At 36.9% G+C, this 11,793-nt stretch overlaps 1 long non-coding RNA gene across 1 annotated transcript; it reads right to left on the bottom strand.

The window, feature by feature from the left end:
* Window positions 1-260: 260 nt before the first annotated feature.
* LOC143243316 (uncharacterized) lies at window positions 261-11,443 on the bottom strand. The gene is made up of 3 exons (XR_013024250.1): window positions 11,307-11,443; window positions 6,067-6,138; window positions 261-512 (listed from the first exon to the last, which is right to left on the bottom strand). It is a non-coding gene; the product is annotated as an uncharacterized LOC143243316 (long non-coding RNA).
* Window positions 11,444-11,793: the final 350 nt, after the last annotated feature.

Here is an 11,793-nt window from a genome sequence, read left to right as displayed (position 1 = left end):
AACTGTTTCATTCTTTCACATATTATACTTTAAAGCATTCTTCAAAATTAGAACTATAAGTTTGTTGTTCTGGTCAACTGGAATGAGGTCAAAGCAGCTGTTCGATTATAAATACTTGACACTGATACTCTGACAAATAAATCAGGGTAGTTCTATGACACTTTTATTAATTTAGAAGGTGGAATAGTGAATAGAGAAAAAATATATATTTTTAAATTTTATATACGTTATATGTAAAGTGACATGATATTTCGGTGAGAATACGAGTTATCATTTCCATATTAAATGATAGACATTTAGAAAGGTAGTTACTGTTTGACAGACTTGTAATAATCATCTCTGTCAGAAATATGACCTCCAATGTTGTTCAATAGTTTGTGTATTTCAATCCATTTCAATCAGAAATGTCACTTTCCCTCGTTGGGACAGCGGTAAATTTTCGGATTTAGAAAACTAAAATCAGGGTTTCAGTTCTCCTCGGTGGACACAGCAGATATCCCGAGGTGATTTTGCTATAAGAACATACACAGAGAAATGTTATTTACATTTAATAAGCTTAAAATACTGTTATACACTATTTTTCTCTTTCAAACCCCCAGAGCCTGAATAAAAATGTAGTGTTACAAAATACAATAGATCTAATACTAACGTCTTATAACAAGTGTAATTAATTATAATTGTGCTTTGCCAGCTTGAAAACGAAATTCACATAATAGTAATTGGTAATGTAAAGAGTTTTGTTCTCAGTAAGTTAAAACAAGATAAAGTAAACACTTAATAAAGTTTTAAGTATCAACAGGCTGCTTGGTTTATCACATGTTCTTCAACTTGTATGAAAACTAACTTGCACTTAAATAATATATATATATATATATACACATATATTAAGTTATAATATTGCTACTTCATAATCAAATTTTTGTTAACTGTACATTATTAAAATTGTCCATTTTTACTAACCCTTTTTTTCTTAAAAACAATTTTTATTTACAAAGTTTATATTCATTGTTAAAAAATAAGTTAACTTTGTTCATTAATACAATAATTTATTTTTTTTGTCACTTTCGGTTTGTGTTTACAACGCATCTTTTAAGAAAGCTGAAATTTTATAGAAGTGAGTCGGACTTAGCCGCTTCTGTTCGCGTCGAGAAAGAGACAATAAAGTTGAATCATGGAAGTTAACACGATATGTATGTTTCACATGCTTACGTAAAGTTGTCAATCAGGCATGTATGTTGTACAGATGTACTAGTAATGCTTGGTCGCACGGTTGAGTGCCCCAAGTGAAAATTACGGTTTGCCTGTCAGGGTGTAAATTCGGCTTTTCTCCTGGCTATAGGTTAGCTAAAATTGAGGGAAGACCTTCTTGTGGTTTATGACGCTTCCATATACGGCACTGCAGATAGCAGTTTGCCCTTGTTTTGACAGTAAAATAATCATGTTTTATTTCATCAATGGTTGAATAACTTTCCTTGTCTGTTTCTGTATTAAATTAATTCAAACACTAAATATTACAAATGCGTCGATAACAGAGTAACAAACATGCCAGTACTTACCATGAAGAACTCGAGAGGAGTGTATCGATACGACTTATGTATCTGTATGAAATGTGACAAACTTTCAGTGTATATAATATATATTCGTGTTGACATTTAGTGATTCAATAAAGAGGAACATTGGGTAGTACATGTTGTCTTCATTTGTTTGATAACAATGTTACCTGCAAAGTAAAACTTACTTTAATGATATCGAGAAAACCCACTTGTAGAGAAATATATATGTATAAACGGCTTGTTTGGGTTGAGAAAATATTTTACGTCGAGGAGCGAACAACGTTTCGACCTTCTTCGGTCATCGTCAGGTTCACAAAGAAAGAAAGAGGTAACTGACCGGAAGCTGACCACGTTGTTCGCTCCTCTACGTAAAATATTTTCTCAACCCAAACGAGCCGTTTTTACACATATAAAACTTACTTTGTATGTAATGCTATTAAGTAACATAACAAATTAACAATGACAGAATGAACAGACAAATATTACGACTGGGGTTTTGAAGCGTGTGTCGCGGACACCTATGAACATCGATCAAGCAAGTTCCTTTTGGCTGTGATCTGTCTAGCAGTGTCTAGTTAGCACGAGCAATACATTCCAGATACTTAGTCACATAGTAAAAATTTCAATCTGCCCGCGAGACCAGTTCAGGGTGTAAATTCGGCCTTTCTGCTAGCTATAGCTTAACTAAAATTCGGGAAAGACCTTCTTGTGGTTTTGTTGTTTCTGTGCACGACACTGCAGATAGCAGTTTGCCCTTGTTTCGACAGTAAAATAACCACGTTTTATTTTATCAACGGGTAAATAACTTTCCGTATCTGTTTATGTCAGTGGTGCACAAAATCAGGCCCGCGATGTCCAACAGGAAACTCAAACATAGAGAGTTCGCGCACTTAGAGTTCGCGAAGATTAAGCGCTATAGAAGAATATGCATTAGATTAGGCACTTGATGGGTCCATATTTTGTCGAGCAATAAAGAAAATTTAATAAGAAAATCTCGGTAATGCATAGGCATTTAATATTTGGCTTAATGACGTAATATTTCCTTAATTACAAAATCTCACGCGTTCCAATTGTTCTTCGAGATTTACTTACGAGCCCTATTTTGATATTATTTCGTCACAAAATGGTAGCTAATCGTAAAAGAAAAGTTGATAACGAAAACCGGCAGTTTCATAATGATTGTACTGCACAGTACTGTTTTCTTTAAGAACAGAAGAACGTGATTTGTCTGCTGTGTCATTCAACAGTAGCAGTGGCGAAGGTATTCAATATAAAGTGTCATTATGAGTCGAAGCATAAAGATTTCCACAACGTAGTCACTGATGAACGAACAGCTCGAATAGAATCTCTGCAGCAGTCGCAGAACGTTTTCTCAAAGCAGTCAGCAGATTTAGGTGCAGCATGTGAGGTCAGTTACGATATTTCGTTGATGATAGCAAAATCTGGCCAACCGTTCATTGATGATTATTTTGTCAAGCAATGCATGATTACTGTATCGGAAAAGTTGTGTCCGGAAGCAGTCCGCAAGCTACAGATGGTGGCTTTGAATCGTACGACAGTTCAGTGAAGAATTTCACACCTCTCAGCAGATGTGACAAGACCGCTTTCAAATAAAGCAGCCAACTTTGTCTACTTCTCTTTAGCAGCAGACGAGTCGACTGACATCAGTTCAACAGCACAGCTACTAGTTTTTTTTCATGGTGTGTCGTCATCGTTTGATATCACAGAGGAACAAATCAGCATGGTTCCATGAAGGGTCAGACAACTGGGTCTGCTCTGTTCGAGGAGACAGTAGTATAGTAGTGTTTCATTGGATTTCACGAAACTGGTAAGTGTGACAACTGATGGAGCACCAGCCATGACCGGAGAAAGTAGCGGGCTGGTAGCACTGTTGATGAAGCATTGAGGAAAGCAGAACAAATAGTTGGTGAAGTTGCACTGCATTATTCACCAACAGAACCTGTGCATTAAAGAACTTCGTTTTCAGGCACTGATGGCGTTTGTGACGAAAACCATTAAATTCATCAAATCACGAGGGCTCAATCACAGTCAGTTTCAAAGTCTTCTTGAAAAAAATTGATTAAGACTATGGTGACCTTGTGTATCACTGTGAAGTACGCTGGCTGAGTCGAGGGAAGATGCTCAGAAGATTATTGGAGTTGATTAATCCAACATGGTAAGCTGATTTGACCTTTCTGGTCGACATGACACAACACTTGAATGATCTGAATTTGAAGTTGCAAGGCAAAAATCAGCTTGTCTGTCAGCTTGCAAATTACGCCTCAGCTTTCAGGACAAAGTTGCAGTTTTTCTGGCAGCAAACAACATCAGGCAACTTCGTGCACTTTCCCACTTTTCAGTCAAAACTACAGAAGAATCAGAACATTGACACACAAGTTTATATTGGGAAGCTAGATACTTTGATCCAATCCTTCAACTCACGGTTTCACTCACGACTTTGACCAATGCAGATTGTTGATGAAACTTTTTGCTGATCCGTTCATTGTGTCAGTGGATGACTTTTCAGCAGAATATCAGCTTGAACTTACTGATCTCGAAGCATCTGATGAACTGCGTGCTATTTACCAAGAAAACAGTTTGCTTGACTTCTACAAAACGTTGCTTGATAATTTGCTAATCTAAAAGAGAACGCACTTGTCCACACCACCTGTGAACAGGCTTTCTCGTATATGAAACTGAATAAAACAACACTCGCAATCAGCTGACTGATAATCATCTGGAAGCAATCTTGCGTCTTTCAACGTCAAGCATCAAGCTGGACATTTCTAAGTTCGTAGATGACATGCAGCACCATCCATCGCATTGACTTTGTGACAGTTGACGTATTGTAACATTTCTCAGAATAATGTGCAAACACTTTAATGTAATCGTCATTTCTGTGTTCTTAAATGTGATGTCCATCTTGTGTGAAACAACTGTGGGACGATTTTAATCTTCACTTTTTGTGGCCCCCAACGGTTACGAGAAGTCTTTTTGTGGCCCCTGACTCTAAACGTTTGTGCACCACTGGTTTATACCATCGTCCCTGAGACATATGTCCAGCAACGGCCACTTGCGAACTCTCTCTTTCTTCACCTGAAGATGATCTTGCAAGGTCGAAATGTTTTTCTCTCCTTCTCAGTAAAAGTGTTAGTACCCATACCAGCCATTCTGATATTTTTATCGGAAGTAGGTTTCTCATCATCAAGATTTTTTATTTTTTTGCTTTAAATACTGAATCTGTAAAATATTGAAAACTTTATCTCTGTTCCCTTCTGTTGTATGAATCTATTTCTTCATCTTCAATATAGTTATACCATTAATCATCAACCTTGAAATTTGCTTTTTTCAGAATGCATTCTTCGAAACGTGAATCCAAAGTTTCTACACTTAAAAGAACCAAACCGAAATGTTCAAAAGTCGTTAGATTATCAGATTTGTCTGAAGATACTGTTGCTTTGATTTACATTGGGCTGAAGCTACACGAGGGCTATCAACGCTAGTCGTATGTAATTCAGCAGTGAAAGAATAGAGGTACCTAGTCATCACCATCCACGAACCACTCTTTCACAAACGAATAGTGAGATTGACCCTAACAATGTTCTCCCTCCCCACACACATCATAAAGGGTGAGCATGTTTTGGTGGAGTTTGTTTTAAATTTGGCTTTAAGTTACACAAGGGCTATCTATGCTAGCCGTCCGTAATTCAGCAGTGAAAGAATAGAGGGCCTGGCATGGCCAAGCGTGTTAAAGCGTGCGTCTCGTAATCTGAGGATTGCGGGTTCGAATCCCTGTCGTACCAAACATGCTCGCCCTTTCATCCATGGGTGCGTTATAATGTTACGGTCAATCATACTATTTGTTGGTAAAAGAGTAGCCCAAGAGTTGGCGGTGAGTGGTGATGACTAGCTGCCTTCCCTCTAGTCTTACACTACTAAATTAGGGATGGCGAGCACAGATAGCCCTCGAGTAGCTTTGTGCGAAATTCAAAAACAAACAAACAAAAAACAAAGAATAGATGTACCTAGTTATCACCATCCACTAACCACTCTTTCATAAACGAATAGTGAGACTGACCCTAACAATATTCTCCCTCCCCTAACACACATCATAAAGGGTGAGCATGTTTGGTGGAGTAAAAGTTGGATCAAGAATTTCGAACAAAACGTCAACAGAACATAAAATTTACTGAAAAAGTTTAAAGTCTACTGTACTAACCTTAGAAGGGCCTGGCATGGCCTAGCGCGTTAAGGCGTGCGCTTCGTAATCTGAGGGTCGCGGGTTCGCGCCCGAGTCGCGCCAAACATGCTCGCCCTCCCAGCTGTGGGGGCGTTATAATGTGACGGTCAATCCCACTTTTCGTTGGTAAAAGAGTAGCCCAAGAATTGGCGGTGGGTGGTGATGACTAGCTGCCTTCCCTCTAGTCTTACACTGCTAAATTAGGGACGGCTAGCACAGATAGCCCTCGAGTAGCTTTGTGCGAAATTCCAAAACACAAAAACACACACTAACCTTAGAATCATTGATACCAGTGTTGATTACAGCATTCATTCCTAGTTTCATCCTGGCGACCAGATTGTTAACCTATGTAATTATAACACAAATAATCAGTGTAAATCAGTGGTAGCTAAAGGTCTTCAGTTCTCTCTTCCACCACGTAAACTCTATGTACCTAACATAGTTTACACTTTTAAATCACAATACAGACACCTAAAGGACCTTCTTGTGAAAGACAAAGTAACTCTTTGTCGAATCAGTAATTTTTTCATGACGAAAATAATGAAATCTGCCTTTTCTACTACTTATGATTTTAGCTCTAATGTTCGTCCTTACCATTTAAGTCCTGAATAAATCTTTTAAAAGAACTATCATTAAATAAAAATATTTATGTTACATCGTCCGACAATAACAATGTTATTCTCAACTAAAATAATTACTTGATCAAAATGGTCGTTATTCTTGACAACTCTACCACTTTTAAATTCCTTATCAAAGCCTATTCATTATCATCCAACGTGAGGAAACATTCCAAAGATACCTGAGGGAACTTAGAAAGAAAAATATCGTGGACATTTGACTGATGATAATTACGATACGTACGACAAAGCTTTGTTAATGAAAGAACAGAGTTTTAAAGTTCTGACCTCATAACAAGAACCAGACTTTCACTAGGACTAAATCTGCTTATATATTTATTGATGTAATTTGTAAATATAATTTTAAGGAAAGAAGTTACACAACTCTTAATTTATAAATAAACGATAACACACTTAATAGACCAAAAATAATGTTTGCTTCACACAATGAGAACAGTTTTCCATTGCATTAATTACTGTATAAAATAATATTTTTGTCTTAGAAAATTACACATTTTTCTAAAGTTTTCAGTACGACGCTATCTGAAACAGCCCAGTATATACTAACTCTAATTGCTGAGCCTCACAGGTTGCAGAGTAAAATGAATGTTACTAATTGTCTGACTTTTGTTTCTTATTTCAAGAATTTAATTGAGATTTTTAGAATCATCTTATGTGAATATACAATTAAAATATTCATACAAAACTTTATACCTACAAATTGTACTGGTCGAAATTCTTTCTTCTCAAAGTTCGGCTTTTATTTTAATGTCTGGTCTCCATAGTTATTATATGCAAATATTCAGTAATATTGTGGTTCCACTTTATTGTTGCCTTTCTTCACAGTTTGTATTCGTTTCAAGTGTAACGATACTCTTGAATCAGTTGTTGTAACAAATTGACGTAAGCCAAAAAGAAGGAAATGATATATAAAAATAAAACTGATAAGTGAGGGGTAGCAATGGGAAAGGCCTGGCATGGCCAAGCGCGTAAGGCGTGCGACTCGTAATCGGAGGGTCACGGGTTCGCGCCCGCGTCGCGCTAAAACATGCTCGCCCTCCCAGCCGTGGGGGTGTATAATGTGACGGTTAATCCCACTATTCGTTGGTAAAAGAGTAGCCCAAGAGTTGGCGGTGGGTGGTGATGACTAGCTGCCTTCCCTCTAGTCTTACACTGCTGTTGTTTTTGTTAGGAGTTTCGAGCTAGTCACCGAGCAAGTCAGACGTGCCAATATGCTATTCAGAACGAAACGTTCATCCTCGCCAGTCAGGCCGTTAGTGCCGCCTGTAATCGTCGACGGCTTACCGTCGAACCTCACGCCGTACCAAGTCGCCACGTTGATCGCCCGAGCCAAGCCTGGGGCAACCATCGAACCGTCCAGGACCCGTATTTTACGCCGGGGAGGAATCCTCATCCAACCAGCCACTACTGCAGACCAAACCTATCTGTGCCAGCCATGGAACACTGAATTTAAAGTAAGTTGTTCCCCTACTAAAAGTCCAGTCAATCTTTATTCTGTATTCCTCAGGGGCGTCGACCCATCAATTCAACCAGAAGAAATTAGACAAACCATAGAACCCCAAATACAAGTCAAGGTATACGCAGTTCATCGAATTTATTCTAAGAACAGTAATCATCCCACACACTTCATGAAGATAGTGACAACGTCGAAGTACAGTGCCGACTGTATTTTACGAGATGGCTGTTATTATCATATATTTCATTTTAGAGCCGAACGCCCACATCGACGACCACTCAATAATGGTTCAAACCAAGCACCCAGATATCGAAAACAACCAACGGAAATCTTCCAACATGAAACTACCAAAATACCGCCAAGTCCAGACCGTATTAGAAGAAACATGAAGACGGATTCAGACAACCCGACTCAGAAGACGACAACACCCATTGTTATCAACACGTCAAGTTCCAGTAGTTCAAGAAAAAAAAAAGGACAGTTCATGCCAGACTTCAATCCTAGTTCCACAGAATTCAACTACCAGCCAGACTCAAACCATTACGAAGATAACCATCGACGCGACAGCACAAACTGAAAACAATCTACCTCCACGCAAAAAAACTCAAACCAAAATCTCGAGAAGAAACAAAGCATCACAGACCAGCGAAGAACAACTCACCGAAGAACAGCAAGTAGTTCCACCACCAAGACCACGTTTCTCACTTGCACCAATGGGCTTCAAGTGTGGAAACAAGTTCATGATGAAGTTACCACCCGATCTACAAGACTGCAGCTAACAGTTTCCACGTATACCACCAACATAGTTCATCAGTTTTTTTTGGGTTTTTTTTTGGTTTTTTGTTTGTTCTGTTTCTCTTTCTTCCCAGCTACTTCCGGGCACGGTCTGGGTAGATTATTCGGCGCCCAGGCCGTGAAAGTGGGTTTTCTTGGGGTACTCCCGTTTCCCCCCACAGCAAAATCTCTGGCATCGGACCTGTAGATCCCAGCCTCATTCTGTAAAGGGCCGTTTACCCAGTCACAGGGTATCTAATTAATCACAGTACATTTCAAAATCAATTCGCCAGCCGTCAGTGTACTCCGTCCTCGAGCCAAGGTCTGGCTCACTTCACTTTCGCTGCTTTCGTCCAGTTCTCCCGTCCTTCCTCTCACTCACAAATACACCACTCCATTTTTGAAATGTTAAAAATAAAGTAAAACCCCACGGATATTTTAAAACATTTCTCATGTAGGGGACGAAGAGGAACTACAAAGTTCCTGAACACCCCAGTTGGAGAGAGAACTCTTCTGATTTCTCTCTCTAAACTAAACCCCTGCCACGATAGTTTTATAGTTTTTTTTATCTGTTAAATTAGGGACGGCTAGCACAGATAGCCCTCGAGTAGCTTTGTGCGAAATTCCAAAAAAACAAACTATTTTTATCCTTGCAATTTGATATTCATATGTCTATTATTCATATCTTTATAACTATCTGGCTTCAATATCTTTATTCTTCACCTCTTTTCTAACTATTAATTCTTTAGATCTCCATTTTGCATTATCTTAACGACTGTTTGACATCGTCTTGCTATTTGAACGTCACAAATCTATGCTTCATAATTTTATAACTATCTGACATACAACTTTTTAATTATTTGATATGCAGATCTCTATTCTTCCTCGTCTTCCTAACTATTTGACACTGAAATGTTTATTCTTGTCCTTTTATGTGTTTAATACCCAGATCTCTATTCTTTGTTATGTTACTCACAACTTCCCATTCACATCTCTATTGTTCTTCGTTTTGCTATATCAAATCAATATATCTATTATTCATATCTTTATAACTATCTGAGTTCTATATTTTTATTCTTCAACTCTGTTTTAACTGTTTGACATCCATATTTCTATTATTTATCGTCTTGTTAACTATTTGACACACAAATCTCTATTTTGTCCTTCTTTCTATACAACACCCAAATCCCTATTATTCATTGTATTAAAGACCACAGTACTGTATTTTTCATCGTCTTGCTATTTGAACTTCATATGTCTATTCTTCATATTGTTATAACTATCTGATTTCCACATCATTATTCTAACTGTTTGACATCCACATCTTTATTCTTCATCGTCTCACTAACTATCTGGCAACCAAATATTTATTGTTCACCTCTTTTCTAACTATCAGATCTCCATTTTGCATTATCTTACCGACTGCTTGATATCCACGTCTCTATTTTTAATCGTCTTGCTAACTATTTGACACCCAAATCACTATTATTCATTGTATTACCGACCACTTCTCACCAAGATCTATATTCTTCATCGTCTGGCTATTTGAACCTCATATATCCATTCTTTATAATTTTTATATATCTGACATCCATATCGTTATTCTTAACCAACTTAACAATTGAGACTAAATCTTTTATTCTCAGGTTGGAAAAAAATGGTATAGTCAAGGTTTCTTGTTATAAACAAAACATTATCATGAAAGAAATGGTATAGTCAAGGTTTCTTGTTATAAACAAAACATTATCATGCTTGTATAAAAATAACTCACAAACTGAATATTTAGTTCACTGTTTTATATTGATCCCGACAAGTTGGTAAGTTTCCATGTTTTGTATCGTTTAGAAACAGGTTTGTTTAAATAACGTTATTGTTGTAAGGCCTCATTCAACCAAGTGCTAACAATGTTACTAACTCGGTACAGGATGTTTTAAAGTGAAACAAAAGGATGGCGTTAAATTTATCAGTAATCAAGTGCATTCTAAACTACGATTTTGTAACCTGCTCAACGCAATACCTTTAACTCAGTCAATAATAAAACAATAATATTGATTTTTTAATAATAATACCAGTACCTGAATGGCGTTGACCATATTTGGTCCCTGAAACATTTGAAAATGTGTCTGAATGTTTGTCGTTTTGAACACCAAAAAGTAATGATATTCTACATGATTACAAAGTTTCAACAAATCCGTTCGTTTTTGAATAAGATATAAAACAAAAGTAGTGTACAAAATCGGTCTCCATGGTAACAAATATGATTTTTTTTCGTGAACTCGCTGTTACCTTTGACATCGGCCCTCCAAATATTAATCACTTCTAAGTTGGGTCATAGTCCAGATGTATACTAACTTTCGTTCAAATCTACCCAACTGTTTTCGAGAAATATTGCTGATAAACACGCACACACATGGATGCAAACATAACCTCAGTCTACCTTTGGTTTCGGTAATAATAATGATGTTGAAACTACTTAAACAATAGCAGTATGATGTTTAAGCTCCATGTAACAAGAGCTAAATTGAGTAATTAATATAGTACCACTTATTTAAAGACGTCACGTAGCTAAGGTTTAAAACTAAACCCATCGTAGCAAGGCACAACAAATAAAAAGAATAAGATTCGTATTATTCTCAAATACTTACCTCAACCTATGAAGTAGTAAAGTTTGAGTGGGGCATCCTTACTGAAAACAGAGACTGTGATCCTGGAATGTAGCAGGAGACATTCTATGAATATCCAGTTTATATTCGTACATTTTGAGGAATAATATAATTTTATATTACCAGTCCTGTAAATAAAATAAATCGAAACTCAAAATGCTTACGAATTAGACATACTTTGAATAACGATGAAAACATTTTAGTAAGACACTGGAAATCAAAACGCATCCTTCAGAACTGTGTTGTTCTTTGTGTATCTTAACGTATTTTAAAATAACACTTTTAAGGCTTAGATGAATCTGTTCTTCCAGATAATATCGCCCAAAAAAGTGAAAATATTAATTATTGAGATTATAACAGCCGAATTAATTACTGTATTTTCATTCCTTATATTAAATACCAGTGAGTTATAACACTTTTCTTTTAAATTCTACAGAAATTCAAAATATTCTTAGATTACTACTTAAAC

This window comes from Tachypleus tridentatus, unplaced genomic scaffold (genome assembly GCF_004210375.1).
Source record: "Tachypleus tridentatus isolate NWPU-2018 unplaced genomic scaffold, ASM421037v1 Hic_cluster_2, whole genome shotgun sequence".
Classification (NCBI taxonomy): domain Eukaryota; kingdom Metazoa; phylum Arthropoda; class Merostomata; order Xiphosura; family Limulidae; genus Tachypleus; species Tachypleus tridentatus.
The sequence above is the reverse complement of the archived record's forward strand: the minus strand, read 5'-3'. Positions and strand labels throughout refer to the sequence as shown.